Source organism: Zonotrichia albicollis, chromosome 3 (assembly GCF_047830755.1).
Source record: "Zonotrichia albicollis isolate bZonAlb1 chromosome 3, bZonAlb1.hap1, whole genome shotgun sequence".
Classification (NCBI taxonomy): domain Eukaryota; kingdom Metazoa; phylum Chordata; class Aves; order Passeriformes; family Passerellidae; genus Zonotrichia; species Zonotrichia albicollis.
The window spans coordinates 64,061,358-64,073,223 of NC_133821.1; positions in this window are offsets into that span (position 1 = coordinate 64,061,358).

An 11,866-nucleotide genomic window follows, 5' to 3' on the forward strand; every position below is an offset into this window, starting at 1 on the left:
CAAAATGCTTCCGCAGGATGAGGATTTGCACCTCAAAGAGTTCCTGAATCAGAGCTGTTCGTGCTGAACATCCCTGCACAGATTTTTCTTCCATGATCATGTTTAATTGCTCTTTAAACTGCTTCCTGATGTCCTGTAGCAGTAACTTCCAGGATCTGTTGTGTGAAGAGGTACCTTCTTCTGAACCTGCCACCTCATAGTTTCATTTAAGGATAACTCTTCTTCCCCAGCTATTATGCTAAGCATTTCAGTAAATACCTCTCCTTGAATCCAGTGGCAACAAGAAAAAGAGAATAAACTTCCTATTTAGAGAATTCAGCTGTATGAAATCATACATATATACATCTGTCTGTGTGTGTATACAAATTATGCAAGATACTCTTCCCCAACAGAAAATGCATATTCTTTTTATCTTACCAAGGTCTCACAAAAAAAGGGCAAAAAAGCCACCAAAAAACTACCCAAAAACAAACAAGCAAAAAACCACCAAACCAAACACACAACAAAAAAAAAAAACCCAACCCCAAATCCAAACCCAGTGATCCTACAGCAGATAGTCCTTTGCTACTCTCAGATAAGGTATGTCCAAGCAGTAGGGTGAGAACAGGTGCAATTGCACAGTGCAGACTGAGAACATGTGCTGGGAGCATGTCCACAAAACCAGCACAGCTCAGGCAAGTAGGCACACATCTTGAAAGGGGTCCACTGCACTTAGAGCCCTTGCTGTCTTGAGTATAGACAGGAACTTAGTACACTTTTAACATTGTTTTTTAAAAAGGCACACATCCTCAAATAGGGGACTATTTGCTTTCATTCTGTGTCATTTCAGTTTTCACAGTTCTGCTCTCCTTACCTCCTGGTGATGCATCCCCATCTTTCCCAGCTGGAAAGGGGATAAAAAGAAAATCTCACCTAGGGTTTTTCCACTGGTGGGTTTGGGTTTATGCATTCACTGTGCATTAATCGGGTGGGGAGCCCGATGCAGGGCAGGCCTGTGTCCTCCCCGCAGCATCCTGCCCAGAGAGGGCCTGGCCCTGCACTATCTCTGCAGCCTCTCCCGTGGCACCAGCGCTCAGACTAATGCAGGAGAGTTGGAAGAGCTCGGGCCAAGGCGATAAGCTTTATCAGCCCGCTTCCTTCATCGGGAACAGGCCGTCTCAGCTCTCAGACAGATGCTGTTTTAAAAGCACACACAGGACACGCTGCCAGGAGAGCTTTGGGTTTTTCAGGACGGCGTGGCACCGGCTCCCCTCGGTTGCTGCAGAGGCAGGTGAAGCGCACGCTTGGAAGGCAGGAACGAACCAAGAGCTGCAGGAAGAGCCAGCGAGTCCTTGAGGGAGGACAAAGTGACAAAGCCAGGCACCAAGGGCCCCGAGGGCGCCACACCCTGCCCCGGGGCTTTTCCCGCGGGCCGGGACCGCGCCCAGCCCGCCGGCTCGGGGCGTGGGCGAGCCGCGAACAGGGGAGGGGAGGGCCGGGCGGTGGCGGCGGGGCCCGGGGCGGTGGCCCCCGCGCTCAGGCACCGCCACACCTGGGCCAGCCGGCCGGGCGGGCGGCGCCATTTATAGCGCGCTATTTCGGGCGCGCGGGGCCATTGGGCGCCGCCGCGTGACGGCACCGCCGCGCCCGGGGCAAAGTCCCGCCGCTCCCAACGCCGCCGGGGGGTATGGGCGGCACCCGCGGGCTCTGCGCGCATGCCCGGGTACCGGTGGCTGATCCGAACCGCCCCGAGGGTCCCCTCCCGCCTGGGAGTCGGACATGCGGCCCGTCCCTGGCCGAGCCCCTCTGCTGCCTCCGGGCGCTGGCGCTGCCCGCTCGGGATGGCGCGGCTGGGGGAGCTCCTGCCCGCTGCTGCCGGGGAGGGGAGCAGCGCCCGAGGGTGGGATGGGCAGGGCCTGCAGGCAGGGTGCCAGAGGTTCTTCAGGCCGTGCATCCTTAGCCGGGCCTGCAGAGCAGGAGAACATCGGCAGTCGCCTGTCTCTGTGTCGGGCCGCGCAGCGCTGAAAGGCTGGCAGGGACAACTGGGCTCAGGTGTGATGGGAGCTGGGTGCGAGGGAGCGGTGACACCAGGCACAGCTGCCTTTGGTGCTGGTCAGACTGTGAAAGTGTGCCATGGCACCTGGGTACCCCTGACACCAGCCAAAGGATCGGGCAGGGAGCAGCCAGGTTGGGTCCATCTCTAGGTGTACGGGCTCCCTTCGCAGAATCAACTAAGCTGGAAAAGACCTCTGAGGTCATTGAGCACAGCCTGTGACCGAACAGCATCTTGTCAACTAGACCATGGCACTCAGTGCCACATCCAGTCTAACTCTGAAACACCTCCAGGGATGGTGACTCCACCAACCTCCCTGAGCAGCCCATTCCAGTGTCTAATCACCCCTTCTGTGAAGAAATTCCTCCTAATGTTCATCCTAAACCTCCTCTGGCACAGTTTAAGACTATGTCCTCTTGCCTTGTCACTAGGGTCTGGGAGAAGAGAATGACCCTCACCTGGCTACAGCCTCCTTTCAGGGAATCATAGTGAGTGATAAGGCCTCCTCTGAGCCTCATCTTCTCCAGGCCAAACAACCCCATCTCCCTCAGCCATTCCTCATGGGACTTGTGTTGCAGACCCTTCACCAGCTTCATTGCCCTTTTCTGGACCTTCAAATACCTTAATTCAGTTTTGCTGATTTGGAGCTCTAGATAGGAGCATCCTCACATCCTCATGTGAGGATGCCCTCCATGACAGGATGGCACAGAGTCTGATGGCTCAGGTCACTGCAGATTTTTTTTTTTTTCATATAGCATGAGTGCTTTGTAAACATTTAACAAATGGGCTGAATATTTCCAGGACTCAGTGCCATTCAAAAACAGCCACCAGAACACCTTACTCATAAAAGCTGTGTGTGACTTTCATGCTCCATTTATATAGACAGTGTGTGATGATGGGTGGGATATATGATTTTTGGCAGCTGCAGTCCCTCAAGTCTCCAGGCCTGGTGGATACATCAGTGCACACATGAGAGGAGGGTCAGAAAACTCCATGGGGAGAGGTGAAAGAGCAGACTGCCATTTCATGTGATTGAAGAGCCCCACAGTGAGTAGTGTCAAGATCAAACTGCCCAGTATTGTTACATTAATGTGGAGGTTACTCCAGTCCACCAAACTGTTCAGCTAAGACAGCGCTCCAGGAAAGGTGCAATTATTGGCTTGGCAAATGTAGCATGGATGGAACAAGCTGTGCAAATTGCCTTCCTTAAGTCTTACAGGAGTCACCATCCCTGAAGTTGTTGGATGTAACTCTCAGAAGAATGTAGAAATCAAGCCACATGGAGCTGGGTGTCTGAAATCCTCAGTTTTCTACAGCCAGTAGAAAAAAATGCTCCCAGCATCTTCTCAGAGCAATGCAGGTTGGAAAAGCAGCCACATATTGGCATAGCCCTGAAATAGTCATTTGTGTAAGCCCTTCATCGCCCACGGGATTTTGTCTGCGCAGGCAAGATCTGTGTTAATCTGGAGCCTGAGCCAAAAGACTCCTGGGCAGCTTCTGCCAGATCACAGGTCTGTCACATGCTAAGCACACAGACCAGGAATGACATTTTACATTCCTTGCCTGCTAGCAGCGATAGTAAATAATCAATTAGTTGCACTTTGAACAATTTGGTTCACACCTTTTCCTGACTTAGACTGCATTTCTGGCAAGTAGAGTGCAATACATAAACTTTGCAGAAGTTGTTTCTGTTTGTCCATGTCCTGTTGTAGGGTTTCAGAACCCATTTATGTTATGGCTTTAAAGTTATTTCCAGGTGTACTGAATTGTTTAAACTAAAGATTATGCTACTGTTTGCCTGGCAGTGCTTTGTAATGTCTTAAGAACAATCTTGGCTATGTCTTTTGCCCATATATTTAGAAGCATATCATTCTTGTACCAGCACAAATTATGTGTGTTTGTTCTACATATGAAGCACTGTTGAAAGAAAGAGAAATGCATTCCTCCCAACAGCTGCTGCTCATTAATTCATTAAAAGAAAATCTACTTCCAAAAAGCTGTTCACTCAGGAATTAACATGTACTATTCTAGAAGTGTTCCCAAGCTGCCACTTTGGGACCAATATCGAGCCATATACAACAGCTTACTATAGAATTACACATTTCACAAAGTTGGGCACTTCCACTACTGTTACCATATCTAGAAATTGAAATTGGGCAATTTCTTCATGCTCACATTGAGAGCTTGATTACAAGTCCGTTGTGGTCTATGACAGTCTTTTCAGGAATATCACAGTGCTTGAGGACCTGCCCTCAGCACATAAAAGTCCATGGAATCTTTTGTAGAGCCCACTGCTAAGTTGTCTTTACTGGTGAAAAAGCTTAAGAAGGGAGCAGAAAGTTAAATTTGCAGGTTTAGATACCTGATATCTGGTTAGCTCTGCCCTTGTCCATGTGTCTTCAGTTGTTTTATCCAAACAAAAATAAAACTAGATTCCAGTTTTATAAGAGTCTTTTAATGACACTTTACAATGGTTGGAGAGTCAAAGTTCACTGGCATCACAATTTCAGTATTGTTCCTTAAAGAGCTATTTTGGAAAGATCCACACTTCCCAAAAGCTTCAATTTAACAAGGTTTAAGAAGAAATTCAAGATTGTATTATCAACTTATAAATCCATCTGTCAACTAAGATCTAACAAAAGCTTATGTTTGGATGCAAAGATTTTATTGCCTTTGAGCTAACAGTATCAACTGCCTGATAAGCAGAGCATTTCTGCTAATATTTGGAGAATAAACCTTGACTGCTGGGCTTATTTCCTATCACTGAAGCAGAGAAGGATTCTTGAAGCTCCCATTGACTTAATTGGGAATTAAATCAGAACCTGTGCCAAAAATTAAATGCAAGTAGTTCTGCAACATTAAAATAGTGGAACTGCATTGTTGGTGGAGATATTGATTTGTGTGGGTTTTATCACTTAAATGTAGTAATTGTAGGTTACTGGGACAAGCAGTTTTGCCACCACCACAAATCAAAGGTATCATCAGGGAATGTCAATGAGGTTTTGTGCTCAGTGAATCTCATCTACTGTGGGGGGAAAAGGCTGAGTAGTGCTTAATGATTAGATGGATCCAGTTTCTGCCTTGCCAGTGCCTTGGTCAGCATTGTAGTGCACAGCACACAGTTTTCTGAGACTCCAGAATGACAAAGAATGAACTGTAACAAATAAGGAACAGCATGTGATGGAGAGAAGTTTGAAAATTATGTTGTAGTCATGAAAGTAGCTAATTTTATATTACAATTGTTAACACAACATCATGATCAATTGCACGAAGTCAGATTCTACCTGCCTCATTAATAAAAAAATTTATAAAGCACAGGAAAGGGCAGCCTGAGGAGTAGTATATGCCTTTGCATTCAGAAGGCTCTTTTAAAAGATTAATGCAAAGGTGTGCTTCAATAAAATTAATTTGCCATATGCAAAAGATTTCTTACCAGGCGGACCAAATTCTTGTCAGCCTAATGAGAAGCCAAAAATATGTTTTCAAAGCCTGTCTTGTTGCAAATCTTGCTACACAGAAAAATAATTGCAACTTTTGTTGTGAAAACGTGAGCACCAGTATTCAGGGAAACAGTGCACCATTTTGCAGAATGGAACACGAGGTCATTTTGGGTGCATGCTCATTAAGGAAAGGAATTGCATTGGAATGTAGGAGGGTTGAGAGTAAGAATGTGAAGCTCCTATGTCTGCAAGAAAACAGGGCAGTATGTATGCCACGGTGACTTCTGAGGTACAGACACCATACTGAAATTCTAAAAATGCTAAGGATGTAAATTAGCTGTACTGAAGATCACAGTCACTATAAGTTGTCCATCAGCTCTCCCTGAACTCATTAGTCAACTATTATCCTTGAGCATGACCAGGAATGCCTGCTGGGCCTGGGCTTTACTCAGGCTCCAGTTCAGCAAGACTTTTAAAGGACATGCACAGGGTTAAACAAGTCTTGTCATTTCACTGAATCCTGGAGAACGCCAGCAAGGCTGGAGTCAGCAGCCTCACAGTGAGGCACAACACACCTTGCCACTGGCTCCCAGAGATGGTTCTGATCTGCACATTAAGGCATGGGAATGCTGCAAATCCAACGAGGATCCTGCAGATCCTCCATGTGGGTCAGTTCCATTCGTTGTTCAGCAGTGAAGCTGCACTGTGAGAAACAGCATTACATCAGTCAAGAAAGAAACAATTGAATAATGACATTTGAAACCTGAACTGTGATTTGAACAGAGCAATCTAGCTTGCCCAGAGGTAGCTGTAACAGGACAATAGCGGGGTTGTAGAATTATTTATTTATTAATACTTCTAACTTTGAAGACTGTTTTAAGGCATTTGTCAGAAACCACCCTGATGATGGGAAGTAATGATTGTCCCTTGGGCTTCCTTCCTCACCTTGTCTGTTCAAGTAGCCATCCTGGGCCTGACCCTGACTGAATGAAATCCATGGGTGTTTGGGGTAAGACCAGGGTCTCTCTAATGCTATATTCAAGCTGCACTGAGCAGAAGTGCTGTGGAACTAAGACAAACATTGAATTTTAAAGAGCTGGGGTAATTTTCACTTCCTCAGTCTTTTTAATTAGTAACATTGATTTATTTTTACACTGTTGCAGGCTGGTAGCAGTGTAGTCTGGGGCAGGACTGAAAGCGCTTAATTTTCTCAAAAGTGTTGTGTTTGCTCACCCAAATGTGCCACTACTCCCACAGAAATACAGTACTCAATGCATCTCAAGTGTTTACACAACACTGTTGTAAAGCAGACAGTAAATTACTTCCTTTATGGATAGATCTGTGGGTACATTCTGCTCACTGCTGTATTAACTGAATATTAATGATTAATGAAAAAAAAAAAGACATGAAGAATAGTTAAACCAACTTGTTATACTTTTAGGATAATATAAAGTTTACTGACTGCTGTAGCACACCCTTTTGCATCCTGCATGTACTCTCCTGCACATGCTCTAGTGAAGGCCCTCTTACAACCTACAGCAGCCTATTTCTAGCCCAGAACACCTGGAGCCAGCCTGAGAATCATTCCAATACATATCAGATTAAAAGGAATCCATTATTTTAAAGATTTTCTCCTCTGTCTCTGTCTGCAACAAAAAACAGGCATAGGCATTTAGTTTGAGTTGAAGACAAACAACTGTACTGACCAGGACCATTTCAATTCTCCCCAATTACCTCAGATTTTTGTAATTGCTGACCAACTAACTTGTTCTATTCATGTCATCTCAAGTTTCCTAAGAAACACAGAACTCGCCTCTTCCATCTCTACATGTGTTTAAATAAGATTGCATAAGAAATCAGGTAATGGCACCATGGCTAAAAGCAGAATCAGTCTGGTAACATATGACTGGCACAGACATGGAGCCTTAATCTGGTGTTTGATAAAGCCCATAAACAGCTGGATTGCTGTGATCCTGTGATTGGGTTGACAGAATCAGCCTGATTCAGTCCTCACACAAGTGCAAAATAATTTCTGACTTTGTCCCTGTGCACTTCATGCAGGTCTTTGGATTATACTTAAACCATGAGCACAGTTCAATGTTATCATTTCACATTAACAAGGGTTGGCTGGGAGGCTAATCTAAAGTAACCAATTAAGAATTACTGTGGAAGCCTGTCATAGTGAAGTCATGGAATTTTCTCCACCAAACCTCTCGGTTACAGGCCTGGTCCCACTGTCTTGACTGAAGGGCTCTGGCAGGATTGCAGGCTTGAGTCCTGTGGGAAGGGGCTCACTTACAGGCACACTAGCTTGCATTGAAACAACCTCCAGCTCTCATGCTCTTCTCCACAAGCAGGGATTCACTGCAGCTGAGTTTACCATAAAAGGGTTACACAGAATTAATTACTGTGTCTAAAATTATTCAATTACCTTTTTTCCTAATATTTTTCCTGATATTCTGTGATAGCTTACAGGGTGTGAGTTTGAATCCATCGGGGTACTGGAAACATTTCTTCTCAAGGGACAAATAATCGAGTTACCAAAAGAACAAGAAAATAACTTAAATCCAAATTTAAATCTTGCATATACTTCTCAGTGGGAGTTTTACTGCTTGGATTTTTTTAAGGATAGTCATTACAAAATAAATCTTTTAACCCCGTGCAGTTTCTGTAATCATTTTCCCATGCAATAGCAATTTAAACAAAATTGTTTTGACTAAAGTTAAAAAACTCAATCTCAGAAATTTACAGCCACAATAAGAATCAGTGGTTAGAGATTTTAGAGGCAGCAGAGATTATTTTGATTATCTGCCTTGTCTAACATGAAACTCAGGTTGTCAGTTAGGAATTCCAGTAACTTTTGTTTAGGACTTTGTTTGAGTTAGATTGTCCTGCTGAAATTTAACACCTGCAAAAGCAAACAAACCTTTTTTTGAGTTCTTATTTAAGCCATTATTTACTCACCATTCATGTGTGGTGGCATTTGAAACACAATACTTAATTGCTACTTGAAGCACAGAAAAAGACATCATTTCAAATACTACACGTTGGAAACCATGGGGAAAATGGTGGCCACAATCTTACTTGAAACAGCACCACTATTTCAAATGTCCTTAGCACTGCACTAACTATATTGCACACTGCATTTTGAGGCAATTTCTGTAAAGAGGGGTTGGTTTTTTGCTTTGACATTCCTTTTTTTTTTTTAACTAAGGGTGCAGACTGAACTCTGAGACAAGAAAGAACATTGTGCAATACTCTGTGCTGTTATCTAAAGAATATTGTTTCTTATCTCTCTGGATTTGTACAGCACAGCATGGCTAAACTTTAGTGATGAGTGAGCAGTTATTTCAGGCGACAGGGGTGGAGGGCATTGAGAGGAATGCAGAGAAGAGTACATTTAGATATCTGGAAAGATAATAACATTAGAAGATTATTCCTTGCTGTTAGATTTCTTGCTTGTGGGATTAGGAGATTTCCCATAACTACAAACACAAAGGGAAAAAATTGTGTGTTGTTAGACATGATTGCACTTGGAGAGAAATAAAGTGTGTGAAGTGCTTTTCTTAGTCCTGTCCACGTGACCTTCTGGGAGCACCTTAGGTGCAGTTCTCCAGGAGGTTCCTGAACCCTCCCAGGCACATCTTCTCTACAAGAGTCCCCACCTGTGAGACCAGTGTCTTGCTTTGCCAGTGTGTCCAGCTGTTACTCCACCCTGTGAATCAGCTGTACATGCACACCCTGTTTTGCTGTCTTCTCTAAGGCCCTCTTGGTGTTTTCCTGCCTTGCCATGTCAAACAGGTAAAGGGGAACCAGGCCAGTGGTGGAACTCTCAGCTTTCCCATTCTGTACTGCTGTCCTGCCTGGCAGAGCAGGCATGCAGGGCTGGGCAGGGGAACCACTGTCATGCCATGCAGACATGGAGACAGCTGAGCCCTCCTTGTAGGCTTTCACAAACAGGGCTCAAAGACCACATTCCCTATGGGTGGCAGGCAAGAAACCACTTGCATCCCTCAATCCAGAGCACTCAGACACTCTGAAATGAGTGTCCTGGGCACTTCAACACGCTGAGTCACAAACAGGCCTTGATCCCTGGCACAGCCCTTACTTTCTGTGACAGCAGCCCCAGTGCTCACAGCAATGGCCCTACATCAGAACGCTGCAAAAGGAGGCCACAGCTTGGTGCTGTACTTCCCCCTCCCTCTACACCTGCCACAGCAGGCAGAACACAGCCAGGGAGAACAACAAAGGACATCCCACTTTCTCACAGGAAAATGTTGCACGTAACAGCGTAGCGTGCCTTAGGGACAATATGGTTCATCCAGGACTACAAGGTGTTCCCAGCTCTTGTGCTCCTGGTCTCACTCAGGAACAAACTGGGCCTGGCTTTGGAGATGATCCAAGGTACGACTATGAAGATTTTTGTGGATATATGTTTGTATCAAATTACCCAAAGCAAAGTCCATTAGGCCAAAAAGCAAGGTCCGTAAGGCCAAATAGCATGGGTAGGAAAAGCAGCCAGCCTTCTTGGATACAGAAACTCTACTTCATTTCTGATTGCTGCAACAACGTTTTCGCCGTTCCAAGATAATTAAACATACTGAACAATTAGCTCGTGAAGTTCCAGCTCTGGAGTCACCTAATCCTCACCCTCAACTGATACCAGGTGGAGGGACACAACACCCTAATTCTGGAGTCCAGCAGCACCTCACCCTTCTCCTCCCACACTGGAGGCACTTGAAGGTAAAAACAGCTCCAAAGGTGCTGCTGGTGAATGCTGAGACATCACAAAAATGAAACCATAGCACAGAAGTTGTTCATAAGGTTACATATGACAGATTTTCCCCTCTCATCTTGACATTTCTCTTTTATTAATAGAAACCAAAGAATTCATCATGCCACCCGTACAAGATAACCGGCTTATTAAATAACTGAACTGCTGAGCTGTGTTCTTCCTAGGAACAAATCAAGTCTGTATGACATCCTGGTTACATCCAAGGCAGCATGTCAGCTTTATTTTGAAGGCTTGAGTGCTACTCAGTAAATACCTAGGTCCTGAGTTACCTGCTGTAAACAGGTGAAATTCACCCAGTATTTTAAAGGAGGCACACAGATATTTTCCACAGTGTTTTGGTGAGTTGCTAGCCAACATGCTACAAGACTTGTTGTTTATCTTTTGTGTCATGCGTCAGAGGTAATTACTTCACAGGGTAGGTGTGTCATTGGGAAGCACTGAAAACTCCCTTTGTTTCAGGTTACCTGCATGCCTTAGTGTGGCAGGTGAACAGTAATCAACCTGATCCCCTTCTCCTCCAGCAAGGCCTCACAGAAGTTATTTGGTTTGGTAGCCTCTTTGTTTCTGAGTTACTGCCTTTAAGGCAGCTGGGGCTGATTAGATAAGGTGACTGTGTATCTGCAGCCTTGACATAAAATGGATTTAGTTTGCCCTCAGTGTTTAGCAGGGTGGTTGAAAATGAATTAAGGATATATGTAGCCATTTGTAAATTGTATATGAGCTGTTTGCTATGAAACACAAATATTTTTTTCTCACGAATTAATATTTAATTGAGGTACAGTTCCAGGTAAGCCCTTGCAAACTATCAGAGTTAAAATTCAGGTCTGGTGAAAGTAGGCAGTGTTCTACTTTGTTTAGAAATGTCACCCTGCTTGTACCTCCCTTGTACTTGGTGTTACGTCTTCATCAGTGGCCGCCTGTTTTCAGCATTATTGTTATCACAGAGCAAACAGAGGATTTCCCAAGAGACAGGTGGATACTTGTACTTCAGACTCCAGCTTGGTGTCTTACTCATGATACACTGAGGTCAAAACTACTCTCCTTTATCTCTGTGAAGAATCTCCATTAGTATATTCTCTCGTTACTCAGTGCTGGGAGCTCCCTGTGCAGCTGCACTGCTTTTGGGAAGCTGCGGTCTGAGGAGAGAACAAACAACTTCATCTCCTAATGGCACTTGGAAATGTTCATGTCTGCAGCAGACACAAGTGATGCAGAGCAGGAGAGATCATGTATGGACCAGTAATAAACTACATCCCCAATATCACACATTTTCTGTTTCTCTCACTATTAGATGCATTCTTTCGCCAGTGCTACACTACAAAAGGTTCACTAGTCTTGCACTAGTGAATAAACCTGAATAAACCTGATCTCTAATGTTCAAAGGGAGAGAGCCTTGTTGCATAGAGCACTTAAATCAGTCTAGGCAAAATATGAGAAGATATCTGAAAGTGCTAGTCCTGAATGGCAGAATAGGCTAGAGTGATATTTGGGACATCTGAACTTTACCTAGTAACCTCTCCATCAAAAAATTTTTCTGTGTCAATTAGAGAAAAATATGAGAAAATGGTCTGGCACCAAATTGCACAGAAATACCAGTTA